Source organism: Panulirus ornatus, chromosome 2, assembly GCF_036320965.1.
Source record: "Panulirus ornatus isolate Po-2019 chromosome 2, ASM3632096v1, whole genome shotgun sequence".
NCBI classification, from domain to species: domain Eukaryota; kingdom Metazoa; phylum Arthropoda; class Malacostraca; order Decapoda; family Palinuridae; genus Panulirus; species Panulirus ornatus.
Window position 1 is genome coordinate 32,279,575 of NC_092225.1, and position 16,392 is coordinate 32,295,966.

Here is a 16,392-nt window from a genome sequence, read left to right on the forward strand (position 1 = left end):
CCACTACTTGTTATCTAACACCACTATGTGTTATCTACCACCACTATGTGTTATCTAACACCACTACTAATTATGTACATATAGGCCAGTGTGTGATCAGTGCCCACACTTGGCTGTGTGATGTGATATTGACCAGTCATCTCTGGTGTGACAGTAGTGGGTTATGCTAGTAACCATGTATGCTACACCTGACACCTCCATGTACAATTAGTCATTTCGTAAACAAAGTATTCCATAACAGGAGCCATATCAATATTCCATTATTTCATTTTGTTCAGAAATCTTAATATATTTCTATAATTATTGTGTATAATATTTTCCCAGAGACCATCGTAAGAATAATAAGGTAGTGTTGAGATGTATGTATGTATATATGTATGTATGTATGTATGTATGTATTACATGAACAGCTTACATCACGTGCCATGTGTCCACATGGAAGTATTTGTTGAACATTTTGGTCGTGGAAAAAGTTATTTGTCATCTTACTTGCTGTAATGTTCTTTGTAAGGTCACCAGCAACAGCTGACTTATTCAAATTTAATTTTTCAAAATCTTTAAAACGGTTCACAATTGTTAATGTCAAACAAGTCATAGTTCATTTAATTTTTCATGGAAATTCCTTTTGTGGTGAAAACATTGAAGATAGATAACTGTTAGTAAAGAAGTCATAAATGCATTATCATCGCTTGGTAAGATGCCAGCTTGGTGAACACAGACCAACTGTAACCTTGATATTTCCCATTGTGATGTGGGACATTGTAAAGTTCCACATCACAATGTCAGAAATTCACTTTTCGATTTTGTTTTGCGGAGTCTCAATTTCATCTTACAGTTGGTTTATAATGTTATACACAATATAATGTTCACAATCCTCTACAATGCTACAAACTTCACATTCCACTACGCATCTCTTGTGTGTTTAGTTCAATCTGTTATTTGGCCAATCATCCAGACCCGCAACTCATTGTATATTTTTGTTTTTCCTTTTGAAACTCTTGTATGTCTCAGGAAGATACAGAGGGTGTGTAAAGCCACATCATATCTTCTATCTTCATCGAAAAGCTTAGAGGAGGGAAAGACAGAGAGTAGATCATGAAGGTGAGGGACACTGGTCCCACCATACACCACACTGAGCTACAGTGTAGAGGGGCAGGTCAGGTACACTGGTCGCACCATACACCACACTGAGCTACAGTGTAGAGAGGCAGGTGAGGTACACTGGTCGCACCATACACCACACTGAGCTACAGTGTACGTCATCTTCCCCACAACGCCTCACTTGAGGCAAACATGAGGACAGCACTTCAGTATCGTGTCAGCTGCTCCTGTTGTTGTTACTCTGTTCATGTTTTTTCTTTACCCTGTTTTTACTCGCTGCCAGACATTAGGTATGTTTTTAATGATGTGACGTAACCTTGCAATCCGTTCTGTGCCGTGTCATTTAAGCGATAACTGTAGTAGGATGAAGGTGTCGGCGCCATACATCTGTCAAAATGACCAATTCACAATACAGTGTGAAAGTGTGGTATAGATTGTGTTTAGGTTATCACTATACCAGCAGTCGATATTTTGGCGAATAACTTGGAAACTTCCATTATTAAGATGACTCCCAGTATTGTAGAACACCACCAGACTACAGCACAACCACACATCCGGGAACGCTGCTGTACCGGTGGACACATTTTGTAACCCTGTATTAGTGTCATCTGTCGACATTTCCTGGCGTCATCAACTTGATTTCACCTTCAGACGGCCTCCCATCGCCGCCCGCCGCTCTCCTCCCGCTGGACAGCAGCAGACCACAGAACGATGGTCTTTGTATCGTTTGGTTGTTCCAGAGACCCCCTCCTCCTGTCCTTCTTTCCACAGGAACAATGAACCTCTCACACACGCTGTGGACGCACCGGATCCGCCTCATCTTTCTCTTAACTAGAAACAGAAGTTCAGTCTTCATCATCATCATCTGTGGTGACCGTCTCCCCTCACGAGAGGCCACGGGAGCCGTCCATAACGTGGCTCACTTCCGGCTGGTCTGTGTGTGTGTGTGTGTGTGTGTCTGCCTCAAGGTAGTGATCTTACGCGACCTATGATGAGGCAGGAGCAGCGGTCACAGACGATCCGTGACGAAGCAGGAGCAGCGGTCACAGACGACCCTCGACGGGGCAGGAGCAGCGGTCACAGACGATCCGTCACGGGGCAGGAGTAGCGGTCACAGACGATCCGTCACGGGGCAGGAGCAGCGGTCACAGACGACCCTCGACGGGGCAGGAGTAGCGGTCACAGACGACCCGTGACGGGGCAGGAGCAGCGGTCACAGACGACCCGTGACGGGGCAGGAGCAGCGGTCACAGACGACCCGTGACGGGGCAGGAGCAGCGGTCACAGACGACCCGTGACGGGGCAGGAGCAGCGGTCACAGACGACCCGTGACGGGGCAGGAGCAGCGGTCACAGACGACCCGTGACGGGGCAGGAGCAGCGGTCACAGACGACCCGTGACGGGATATAGGGCAGATGGTGTGGCAGGTGTTGGCAATACAGTGACGGTAGTGAGACATGGGAAGTGTGGACTCGACACACAACAACCACAGCTGATGATGATGATGTCATCTTCAGCAATGGTGGAGCAAGACGGACGAGGCGGCCAACTCAACCCTCCATGTCAACACCACCACGTCGTCTGTGTCGTCATACCCAGTACACACACCACCACGACGGTCCGACCCACACTGGACGACTCCCACGACGAGGAAGCTCACGTCCCCTCGTGACGCTCGTGACGCAGGAGTTAACAGAAACAGCTGGAGGTGGAGGCAGGGAGCGAGGGAGGAAGGAAGGAAGGAAGGAGACAAACATAAAAAGGAAACCAATGGAAAACGAAAGACTGTGATGGAAGTTATAGAGAGAAACAGACATCAAAAATATTAAGAAGAAACTGATCCTGAAAGACAGACTAATCAAGACAGAAAAAAGATAGACTCAGAGACAGGTACATAAAGACAGTGGTACAGACACAGAACATATGACTGTATCTCAAACATTATCCTGAAAATCTACATCAACGAGGAGCTCAGCACATAATCACTGACAAACAACATTCACACACACGGTAACACCAGACCTTCAGTAATCCTCCGGCACGAAAATGTAATTCTTTTTCCTCATTATCTTTAGATCTTCATGTGACTAAGTCTTATCAAACACATCTCGATATTGGTTTCTTGCAAATGTCTGGCTGACCCATAACCAGTTATTTTCTTTTTGTGGGAGATCGATCAATGTGGATTTATGGTTTCAACATAAAGTTAGCCGAGTGTACGTCTGCCCCACGTCGTCTACCTGCTCTCCCTCCCGCCTGCGTCACTATCTTTAAACCAAACCAGAAGCAGCAGAAGGAACCTAACCTGCCGAGTTTTACGAAATAGCCAAGTAACCGTAAGGGTCCGGTGTGGACACCATCACCGTCATGCACGAGTTGTGTACACCACAGCTCCATGTCCACATCCAGGCCCTGCACACCCACACACACACAACACACACACACACACCTCTCCATGCTTCACCCCAGACGCTGGCGGAAGCAAGTCGTCCATTTTCAATATCTTCATAATATGTCAAAATAACTAAACCCAGGTCACCCCAGGTCCACTTGCTGACCACGGCACCACATGTCAGGGTCAGGTTAAACGAGAGGCCATCCTCCATATCCAAGGGTCATACTGTCGCACCCTAGCTGAACTATGGCAGGTGTACACAGACACACACACACACAGGTGAGGTGAGGTGTACTTGGGGAAGGAGGAAGAATAGGACCACTAATAGCCACGTTTCTCCCTGCCTGCCGCTGCCACAGGGCCCCCCCCCCCTTCCGTCCCCACAGCGTAAAGCTCGGGGGGGGGGGGGGGGGGGCAGTACCTTACGCAGCACAGCCGGGTCTTGTACCACCACTACCATCACACTGACCACACGATGACGTGGCCAGTGTGGTGGTCTTGCCTCACAACACGCCTCTCCTCCACTCACATAACGTACACAATTGCCACACCTGAACCATTCATGTGAGACGAACCTAACTGACTGCTCCAGGTCTGCCAGCACGCCACCTACTGTGTCTTGACCTCACACTACTGGAAGGTTGGTGTGTCATAACCTCACACCACTGGATGGTTAGGATGCAGTGAGTTCACACAACCTGAGGTTTGCTGTGCCGTCAGCTCAAACCGTCCGGGAACTGCCACATGCACGCACGCCTTGTAGTATGACGCCACGACATGTATCATCACTCAGAGAAACAATGAAGGATCAAAGTTAGTTTCTTAAGACATCTTGTACCAACTGGGCACACACGATGGAGAATCTGTTTTCTCAACACTTGTACACAATACAGAATCATCATCAACAAGCGTCATAAACCAAGGGTCGTACCGTCGTGCTCAAGGGTCGTACGGTCTTACTCAAAGGTCGCATCCTGTAAATCAGGGGTCGTATACCAGATCCTTGAGGAGCATAACGAGTGGCACCTCTGATGAGGCGACCAAAGCTCGGCAATAAGTCATATGTTTTCCACCATAAAACTACAGCATGTAGCATGCAGTTACTGTAACCCCGCCTCCCTCCCAGCATCTCACACCGCCACACACACGACATTCTTCCACTCCTTAAAAACTCACACACTTCCACTTCCGGGTCTTCCTCTCCTCACTCACAGTCTCAATAATGTTCGTATTTTTGTGCCAAGCGCAGCGCTTCCCCCCCCCCCCCCCCCCCACACACACACACCTGTAGACCCGTGTTGTGCCCTGGGCAGCCGCTGGCATCAGACCCGTGTTGCCCCCAGGGGCATGACAACTTGTTTGGCAGCCAAGCAAGTTTTTCTGCCGATGCTTTCTGTTAGCGTGACCCCCGTGTCCCCCAGTGGCAAGCACGTGTGTGCGGGGGTATACGAGTGTGGGATGTGTCTGGTAGCTAACTCACACATAAGTACACGCGGGAAAACCAGATAACAGAAGAGCTGGTCGTCCATGACCAGTTTGTCTTCATGTAGGTAGTAACAGGATCCTACATTCTTAATTTGCACAGATGGACACGATATAGTACAGCAGAAGGCTCCTCCCCACCCGCCACTATAGATGGAGACAGGACAGTACAGCAGAAGGCTCCTCCCCACCCACCACTATAGATGGAGACAGGACAGTACAGCAGAAGGCTCCTCCCCACCCACCACTATAGATGGAGACAGGACAGTACAGCACAAGGCTCCTCCCCACCCACCACTATAGATGGAGACAGGACAGTACAGCAGAAGGCTCCACCCCACCCACCACTATAGATGGAGACAGGACAGTACAGCACAAGGCTCCTCCCCACCCACCACTGTAGATGGAGACAGGACAGTACAGCACAAGGCTCCTCCCCACCCACCACTATAGATGGAGACAGGACAGTACAGCAGAAGGCTCCTTCCCACCCACCACTATAGATGGAGACAGGACAGTACAGCAGAAGGCTCCTCCCCCACCCACCACTATAGATGGAGACAGGACAGTACAGCAGAAGGCTCCTCCCCACCCACCACTATAGATGGAGACAAGACAGTACAGCAGAAGGCTCCTCCCCACCCACCACTATAGATGGAGACAGGACAGTACAGCAGAAGGCTCCTCCCCACCCACCACTATAGATGGAGACAGGACAGTACAGCAGAAGGCTCCTCCCCCACCCACCACTATAGATGGAGACAGGACAGTACAGCAGAAGGCTCCTCCCCACCCACCACTATAGATGGAGACAAGACAGTACAGCAGAAGGCTCCTCCCCACCCACCACTATAGATGGAGACAGGACAGTACAGCAGAAGGCTCCTCCCCACCCACCACTATAGATGGAGACAGGACAGTACAGCAGAAGGCTCCTCCCCACCCACCACTATAGATGGAGACAGGACAGTACAGCAGAAGGCTCCTCCCCCACCCACCACTATAGATGGAGACAGGACAGTACAGCAGAAGGCTCCTCCCCACCCACCACTATAGATGGAGACAGGACAGTACAGCAGAAGGCTCCTCCCCACCCACCACTATAGATGGAGACAGGACAGTACAGCAGAAGGCTCCTCCCCACCCACCACTATAGATGGAGACAAGACAGTACAGCAGAAGGCTCCTCCCCACCCACCACTATAGATGGAGACAGGACAGTACAGCAGAAGGCTCCTCCCCACCCACCACTATAGATGGAGACAGGACAGTACAGCAGAAGGCTCCTCCCCACCCACCACTATAGATGGAGACAGGACAGTACAGCAGAAGGCTCCTCCCCACCCACCACTATAGATGGAGACAGGACAGTACAGCAGAAGGCTCCTCCCCACCCACCACTATAGATGGAGACAGGACAGTACAGCAGAAGGCTCCTCCCCACCCACCACTATAGATGGAGACAGGACAGTACAGCAGAAGGCTCCTCCCCACCCACCACTATAGATGGAGACAGGACAGTACAGCAGAAGGCTCCTCCCCACCCACCACTATAGATGGAGACAGGACAGTACAGCAGAAGGCTCCTCCCCACCCACCACTATAGATGGAGACAGGACAGTACAGCAGAAGGCTCCTCCCCACCCACCACTATAGATGGAGACAGGACAGTACAGCAGAAGGCTCCTCCCCACCCACCACTCCCTGTGGTACATCAGTATGGAGGCGGTACAGACATTAGTGTGACATGGTAATTGTAAGAGAGAAAATGACTGGAGGATCCGCTGTGATCCGATTACAGCGGCAGGATATTCTGGGAAAGTTCTTGAGCCACTTTACTGAAGGGAACAAAGCAGGTGAGACACCCTCAGGTTACGTTATGTGTTGCACGGCATTATCATGGACCACAACTTGGGAAGTGGAGCGGGGGGACTTCTGCCATGATTTCTACTACAATTTCTTCTCTTTAACTTCCGGGTTTTACTGTCGATCGATCGTGCCAACATAACGTTAATCATCTTACTAGAGTCACTACGTATACTTCTCTAACACTTCCTGAAGACTAAATACTTGTTGTCCAGAACAATCTTATATCTTCAACGTGTTTTCCTAATCTTTACTCGTGAATGACCATTAGTTACTTCGTCACTTATTTTATCGAACTAGTTTTTACTTGTTTGTGATGAGGTCTGGTGAACAGTGTGTTGTTAATGTGGTCTGCCAAATAAGAACTCTGTAAACTGTGAATAATAATCAGGTTTTTCATTTTAGAGTCGATACTTGGACTTTTAAGATTTAACAATGTTTGCTTTATCATCTATGTACAGGTGAATATTGTGAATATTCGTAAATATTCAAATATTTGATCATGATGGTAAAGATACAAATAACAATCTACCACAACATGAAAATACGACTTGCAGGATAACCCTACCAGGATCTGTGGTCACGGTTCACTGTGGGTGATGGAGGTGTTTGTGGCAGACTTAGTACAAGGAAGTGTTTTATATAATTAACGAAGGTTGTTATGTTGTGTGACAAGTGAGAATAGACCATGTTATATTGTGATGGTCTGTACCACCGATACTTGCTTATGTTGTGATATAACACACACACACACACAGTCAGGGGTCAGGAGTGTGGTGGTGCAGGGTTCAGTCTTGGGTCCACTGTCGATCGTGGTGGAGGTACGTCACTTGTCTGGTAGAGTGGAATCTCACATGAACACGTTTGCTGATGATGCCAAGGTCATGATAGATGTAAAGGCTAAAAATAAGTGCATTAGCTTGTAGAGCGACAGGAACAAACTAAGTTCTTTTGAGCTGAGACAGCAAGGGCAAGTGAGGCCCTAATCAAGGCCACGTCATTGACTACCCCCGGCCTTACATCCCCGCCTCCTGAGTAAGTCAAGAACTCATGACATCATCGTTCAACCCTGAGGTCAGCGTGGCATAGTTCAAAACAGGTTTTTCACTTGCTTCAGAATCCGTAAATACTTTCCCTTGTCTCTTCTTTTTCCTTTTAATTAATCTTTTTAGATCTTGATTAAGGCCCAGCCTTGGTGTGGACATCTGTATGTGGCTGGACCCGCCAACGTACGTGGTTGGACCCGCCAACGTACGTGGTTGGAGCCGGAAACGTACACAGAAAAACGAAAAATCCTTGAGCCGCTGCCTCCTGCTGCTGCTGCTGCCGTAGCCGAGATCAAAACCCCTGCGGATTCGAACCCCGGCGGCCATGCATATGTCAGGGTTAGTATCGTTAACCGCTACACCACGGCCAATGTCGTTAACCGCTACACCAGAGAATCTAATGAACGATCGTTAACAGTCAGCTGACAAATATCAACAAACCTTCCAGTATACGGACGGATAAGTTTGCACGTCGTGCATACCAGCAAAACTAGAATATGTTAACAAGTTTGGTCACCGGAGATAAAGCAGAACAAACAGACAGAGAAGGTACACATGGAGGGTGCCAAAGACTGTACTGATATTAAGACAGCTGAGTTATAGGGAATTTGTGCACCATCCTTACATTTACCAACCATGAAAGAGAAGAAGAATGAGTGACCTGACCAGAACCTTTATTCAATCAGCTTGATGATGTATATAAGACACAGTTCCTCGTACGACAGAACAACCACAGGCAACAACATGAAGCTATAAAAGCAACTTGTTAGGAAAGACGTAGTGTTACCCGAGAACAACGGTAGTAGATGAGGGTTCCTTCACCACCTTGTCAGTCAGACGACTCCTACCATATCCTCCCTCTCCACCACCACCGCTACTCCCGACCTCCCTAGTCACCACACCTTCCCCACCACCACCGGTCCTCCCTCTCCACCACCACCGCTACTCCCGACCTCCCTAGTCACCACACCTTCCCCACCACCACCGGTCCTCCCTCTCCACCACCACCGCTACTCCCGACCTCCCTAGTCACCACACCTTCCCCACCACCACCGGTCCTCCCTCCCTAGTTACCACACTCTGCCTCTCTGGCCATCACACACTGAGCTGTTCATAACAATGTTTACTGGTTCCAAGCACTTGTCCGCTTGTTTTCTTGCTCCATACCATCCATACTGGCGACGTAGCCTCAATAATAAAATACATCCCCCCTAAAAATAATTCACCCCAGCAACCAGCAATGCTATCTTGCCAGAGAAGCGGATGCAATACTGTAGTGTGGTGGTGGTCAGTTACCGCACCACTTCCCAGCTGTGTGTGTACAGACGACGGACGCAGGAGTACGGGATGACTCGAATAAACTACACGAGTTAAATTTCGACAATATACATAAGGTTAAAAAGTATGATGGAAGGGAATGTTCAAGAAATGAGGCCCCTCAAATGCAAGTACAGATACGTAATTACTCACACACACACACACACACACACACACAAGGGATACCGATAATCCTCCCCTCTCAGATTTTTTTTTAATTTTCCAAAAGAAGGAACAGAGAAGGGGGCCAGGTGAGGATATTCCACAAAGGCCCAGTCCTCTGTTCTTAACGCTACCTCGCTAACGCGGGAAATGGCGAATAGTTTAAAAGAAAAAGAAATAATGATAATAATAATAATAATAATAATAATAATAATGATAATAATAATAATAATAATAATAATAATAATAATAATTCAGAGAAGGTTATTGAGAATATAATTTTCACGTGGGACACACAAGTACCACAGAAGCTGTCTCAGGTGACCAGCGACCAGCGGGTCTGTGTGCTTCACGACGGTGTCAACAAACTGGTTTATTTCGTTTATGATAAAATCAACATTCTAACCAAGATAGAAAATAACATTTTTTTAACCGAAATGATTTTGAAAAGCTCGTCTAAAGTTTCTTTTAACAAACATCTATGAAAACGTGAGATATTCATATGTAAAATCACGTTTTAATATCACTGAATATGCATATGTAAAAAAATATATAGCAACTACACAATTTACAGAAACATGAGTGTTCAGTTATATCGTGAACATAAGTCATCAACAAGGGATACGATCATCAGTCATGACAAAACCACCCGACACACTGGTTGTGTCTTCAGGTCTCGTACCGTGATTCATCACTAGCTGCAACACGTCACCAACATCATAATCAACGAAACATGGCTTACCTTATAAAGGATATCAACCTCCGCACCAGGATTCCTGTCCGAACAGAAAGCACTGTAAAATCTGGCCTTCATTTGCTGCCTTTTGTGATCAATACGTAATTATCATGGCGTCTGCAAGTATATGTGTATACACTTTCTGAAGGTCTGTACAGCTGATGTAGATGCTTCAGGGTTATCATCCATTGTCTTTGTACTCACTGGGAACTATTCAACTTTCACAACAAAACACTACGAGGACGGTACCGAAAAACGAGAAAATCCATTCCACAAACACTCACGCGGTGGATACACGAGGCGCTAGTGAAATGAGTGATATACAAGAAAGCCAGGCCAAGCATAATTAATGTATGTAGGAAATGTAACTGTCTCACGCTAACAGCAGTGTTTCTGAAGAGTTGTCACACGTTGCCATCAGCGCCATCTCGTCGGTAAGCTGTTAACTTGCAAAGGCGACCGTGTACAGAAAAATAACCTAACCTAAACTAACTCCTGATTACCACGTCAAGGAAACGTATTTGTTCATTAGTTACGTATCTTGTGTTTATATACAGCATCAAGGATTGCTTTATTCTGTTATCACTATCGTAGAAATATATGTATATATGATTTCTAACTTTTATAGATACGTACCTTTACGTATAGTGTTTGAGGATCATATACGTAGGTTTCACATGATTTCAGTGAAACATTCATACAAATGATGGTAAATAATTCAAAATTACACAGATAAGAGAAAAATGAAAACAATATTCATTCTATCAATCAACTCTATATAATTAATCATATTCAATATTGTTAACTTATCTACAACAAAATAGTTAACTTATCTACAACAAATGCAGTAAAACTCAAAGTCAAGCAAACAACCTCAGAACAAATTTGTAACCAGTAAAGTTTAGTTGTCTTCAAACATAAAACACATATATTATTGTAGGTTAGGTTAGGTTAGGTTAGGTTAGGTTGGCTAAGGAAGGTCGCTGGATGACGGCAGAACATTAGGGTGAAGCAAAAGTTGAAAGATATTAAGTTTTAAGGAAGATTCAGAAAATTCTCTACTGGAAAATCATTGCTCGAAGGAAGTTTGAAATGCTTTCACATTTCATTCATGTCTCACTCACTCAACATTGAAAATAAAAGCTGTTCCGTCATTCGAAATGGATCTCTCACATTCCTTACTATTTAGCCATAAGAATTTATAACTGGCTAGAGCCACGTCATGACGCTATTCCTGAATGATGAAACATTAATTTTTGTACATTTTTTTTACTTACTGTAACTGTCATTGTAACCATTAACTCTTTATCTTTTGGAATATATCAGACCTCGGTGGCATTTCAGATGTTTGGTGTGCAAATTCACTTTTTCTGGAGGTAAATTAGCTTTTCCGTTCACGTAGATCCATGTCATATGGCGCCATCTTCTTTACCGAGGCAGTCAAACAAACTGTCAGCAGTTCAGACGACAGACCATTGCATGGCGCCGTCTGATCGCTGAGCAAGCAACTGAAGTAGATGTCAGCTATCACTTTCATATCAGACTTTTGCATCACACTGATCTGGGAGATTCCCATTTCTTATACAAATTTTCATTGTTTGTGTACATGTGCCAGCCGTATAATGGAGAGGTTTGGCTACCAGCGATGTAAATAATATTCATAAAATCTGTGATACAAAATAAAGCCAACATTAAGCTTATATACATCACGTCATACGCCTATCTACGTATAAAAATCCTGAGCGTTAACTTCACCGTTAGTGACCACACATCGTGGGTCGAGGCTTACACCCACACCTGAACTGACCAGCTGATGCACATACCATGTCTCTCTTGTTAGCCTGGCTTGCTGTGGCCAGGGTATTCAGGGAGAGGGTTCAGACGTGGCCACAATGGAGCTGGCTCAGACATGGCCACAGTGGAGGTGACAGACGTGGCTAATGTAGGTGGCTTAGATATGGCCACAGTGCACATGACCAGGCAGGTGGCTCACACATGGCCACAGTAAGGGTGGCAGACTAACAAAGAGACGCAGGTCCAACCTGCCCGATAACCACAAGGTTAAGATGACAAAAAAAAAAGTTTTCTTGTGCTTAACTCAGCTTATTTCTAATCGTTTACATTTTAGATAATCCTTGGTCATTGTTGCAATTCATCCTTGACAACTTTTTCCTTTTTCTCGGCACTGTTACGGACGCTACGTCCAGGTATGAAGGCTAACACGGGCGCTGCTGAGCTGGGCGGCCTTGACTCCAGGCCAGCTTCATGTTCGTCCTGGATAAGGTGAGTGTTCTGGGTTGTGGCACAGTAACTGCTAGCAGTCGACCCCCAGCCAGACCGAGGACGTACATGCTCTTCTCTGAATAGCTTTCAAGATCAGTGTCCAGGACTGGCCGGCACCATCGTCGACCACACGTGCACCATGTGGTGGTGGTGTTCCATCATGCTCGGCTCTCCTCAAGCGGATATTCCCCCCAGCTCACGTCAGGCACATCATACATATCGGCTCTGGACACACCCGAGGGGAGTAGGTGTGTGCCGGCCGCCCTGTCCGGAACTGGAGGGATCCGTGCCGGCTATAACCAGCGAGGCTAAACACCAAGAATAAAGATGTCGTATGTAAATGTAGTCACACAGTACTAGAGCAGTTCAGACAACAACAACCTGTGCGAGAGAAATGTTGCTGAGATGTGTGGTTAAGACGCGAGTCTGCTGAACTAAACCAGTTCAAATACTGTACCTGGTTCGGATCCCAGAGATGATCCCTGAGAAAATAATGTGAATTCATGGGTTTAATTGAGGGAGTGAGAGAGCTGCAGTTCTTGTGTTCTTCATGTTCAATCTACATCGTCTAATATCGAACTGAAAATTGACGTAGCTGATGAAATAACTTTGACAATACGTGAAATAGAAGTAAACCTATCCGTAACTTAATGTGAGACAAGCACTCCGACGCCTACACCAGTATGTGTGTGTGTGTGTGTGTGTGTGTGTGTGTGTACGTGTGTGGGGTGCATTAGGAGTGAGAGCAGAAGATAAGCTACGTCGTGACAGGGACAATGAGAAGATGAAGAGCAGAAATATGTCAGCCAGAAGGTGTGTGTGTGGCTGGGGACTCGAGGCACGGAGCAGGCAGGTGCCCCTGGATACGTTATCATGAAGTAACCACATTACGTAAGTCTTCATTATATACCGATATCACACCAGATTAACAGAAGTGTGGCACAGGATACGGTAATGTTGAGACAAAGTGTGGTGACATGATCATGTGTAACACACAACACAATAAGGAAGTTACTGCCTTCATTCAGCAACGTGCAGGCCAGTCAACTGCCAGGGTTAGCCAGACCGCCAACGTCATGCTAAATCAATCAACCGAACTATCCTCACCACCACTACCACACCACCACTACCACACCACCATTACCACACCACCACCACCTCACCACCACCACACCACCACCACCACCTCACCACCACTACCTCACCACCACCACACCACCACCACACCACCACCACACCACCACCACCACTACCACACCACCACCACACCACCACCACACCACCACCACACCACCACCACACCACCACCACCACCACACCATCACCACACCACCATCACCACCATCACCACCACACCACCACCACACCACCACCACCACCACCACCACTACCACACCACCACCACCACCACCACACCACACCACACCACCACCACCACCACCACCACCACACCACCACCACCACTACCACACCACCACCACACCACCACCACACCACAACCACACCACCACCACACCACCACCACCACCACACCACCACCACACCACCACACCACCACCACACCACCACCACACTACCACCAGTACCACACCACCACCACACCATCACCACACCACCATCACCACCATCACCACCACCACATCACCACCACACCATCACCACACCACCATCACCACCATCACCACCACCACATCACCACCACACCATCACCACCACACCATCACCACCACACCATCACCATCACCACCACACCAGCAGGTGCTGAAGATATGACCTGGCACACTCCGTATACAACCCTTAACAATAAACTAGATCAAAGCTGTGGTGATATCAAAGAAAAACCGACAATTTTACAAATCAGATAAATGAATCAGGAAATAGTGTGGCAAAATGTTCATAACAGGTCTTATGAGGAACAATCCTGAAATACTCTTAGTTTATAATAGGCTAAAAAATTATTTGAAAGGTTACTTACTGACGCAATGAGTAATGAGGAAATACACTGAACACGCCATCTACCCTAGTGTGCACATGTGGTTACTCACTCTGGCGGGAGACACCTGCTCAGGATGTACACAGGAGGGTAACCAAACCTTCCCTAAACTTCACACCATAACTACTGTCTGGGTAACTGCCAGAAATCCACAGGAAGTAGATAGATAGATAGATAGATTGACAGACACAGATAGACAGAGAGAAAGATACGAGAAAACATAATAGATGATGAGTTAGACAGATGAAGTAAGTTTGAATGGACAGAACGTGGAGGATATGGGGAAGTATTTCAGATCCCTCTGTGTGTGTGTGTGTGTGTGTGTGTGTGTGTGTGTGTGTGTGTGGGTGGGTGGGGGCGGGGGTGGCTGGACTCTTGGGGGTGGAGTGGGGCGGCGGACACACAAGGTGACGTCACGCTAATACTATTTCTTTAGTGATCTCAGAGTGTGTATATGGAGCTGCATATATTCTAGAACAATATGTGAAAGGAAAATTGACTATGAACTAAAACTAAAGACAGTTAACACTAAATCTACGAAGACTAACCTAACCTATGTATGGCTACATGAAGTTACGTTGTATCTTCAGCAAGACATGATCACCAACGAACACTAACTCATGATACAAACATATGACGCAATCTGAACTACTACACAATGTTTACTTCATAAATACTGTTGCTGAGGAATGTGTCACGTCCCTTGTATACGTCATGTCTTTACACACACACACACACACACATACACACACACACACACACACACACACACATACACAGCTATCCATTTACCGACCAGCCCCGAGGGGAGGATGAACACCTGGGTTGGGTATAGGCCGACCACCACGTCCAGAATTCGAACCTATGTGAGGCCGACCCCGGGCTGTCCCGTGCTCACTCACAGTCAGTAACACTAACGACCACTCGTGTGTGTGTGTGTGTGTGTGTGTGTGTGTGTGTGTGTGTATCCTGATTAACGTATTATCATATACAAAGAATCATGGGTTCAAGTCCAAGGGAAACAAGTGTTCCGTGTTGTGGCGACACCCCAGACCCCTACTGGAGTAGCAAACACAAGGACGATTACTTCACACACAAGTCGAACTGTTAACCTGTTGAAGCAACGTGATGCATTGTCTCGGACGCCTCCACCAGGGAAACGTCCACTCCTCCTGACCAACCTCCGCGGTGTGTTTGTGTGTGTGTGTGTGTGTTTGTATTTTGAGAGTGTGGTTTTGCTGCTCCTGAGCACGAAGGATCACCCCTGCTACTGCTCCTTGCAAGAATCAGACGACCCCTGCGTAAGGAACATTGTTGGGTCGGCATGGTATATTGTCGTCCGTAAATAGGTATGTGTAGTTAGTTTATTTTATCGTACTCGTTATAGTTGATACTCTTCAGTTAGGGTAAAGTCTATGTTATCACTTACGTAGACTCTCTCTCTCTCTCTCTCTCTCTCTCTCTCTCTCTCTCTCTCTCTCTCTCTCTCTCTCTCTCTCTCTCTCTCTCTCTCTCTCTCGATGATACACATAGCCTGTACGCAGCTTCCGCCATGAGTTTAATTTCCAGAAGCTAGACCTGAATAATTCCACAAACAAATATACAAACTACCGATGTTCAACAATGATAGCTCAAAAGGATTTGCAATGATGGGTGTGAGCCAGTCAGACGTGTTGATAATCGTAAAATGGGTGTTGACTGGCTAAGGGGGCGTCAGGCAGGCAGAGGTGAAGGTGCATCACAAGAAATTATGAACATAAGGAATCACCTGCTATGTTTAAACTGTAAATGAATTTGTTTATGTACTAGTCAGTCATAACATGATGAGTTTAACTTTCAAAGATTTGCTACTACGTATGTGATGGCACCTCACGCACGTAGCCAGGGTAGGCTGCTGTGTGTGTGATAGGATGACTGTGATGTGTGTGATGCGTGACTGGGCTGTTCTCCATTGAGATATGTCATTCTAAAGTGTAGATGACGAAGAAGTTGACATTCAACTCTTTCAACC

General features: G+C 46.7%; 2 protein-coding genes across 5 annotated transcripts in view; one reads left to right on the forward strand and one right to left on the reverse strand.

Moving 5' to 3' along the window:
* Positions 1 to 10,396, reverse strand: part of LOC139755977 (lachesin-like) — a 244,332-nt gene extending 233,936 nt beyond the window's left edge. Inside the window, exon 1 of the mRNA XM_071674872.1 lies at positions 10,112 to 10,396. The gene's annotated coding sequence lies outside the window, so the exon portion shown is untranslated. The remainder of the gene's footprint in view (positions 1 to 10,111) is intronic.
* Positions 1 to 16,392, forward strand: part of LOC139755963 (glucose dehydrogenase [FAD, quinone]-like) — a 52,683-nt gene that overhangs the window by 10,031 nt on the left and 26,260 nt on the right. The window contains exon 2 of one of the 4 annotated variants that reach the window (XM_071674819.1): positions 12,313 to 12,388. The exons of 2 other annotated variants lie outside the window; for them this stretch is intronic. The gene's annotated coding sequence lies outside the window, so the exon portion shown is untranslated. Of the gene's footprint in view, positions 1 to 12,312; positions 12,389 to 14,762; positions 15,731 to 16,392 lie in introns of those variants that run through there. One more of the 4 variants, XM_071674803.1, reaches the window with a different exon arrangement.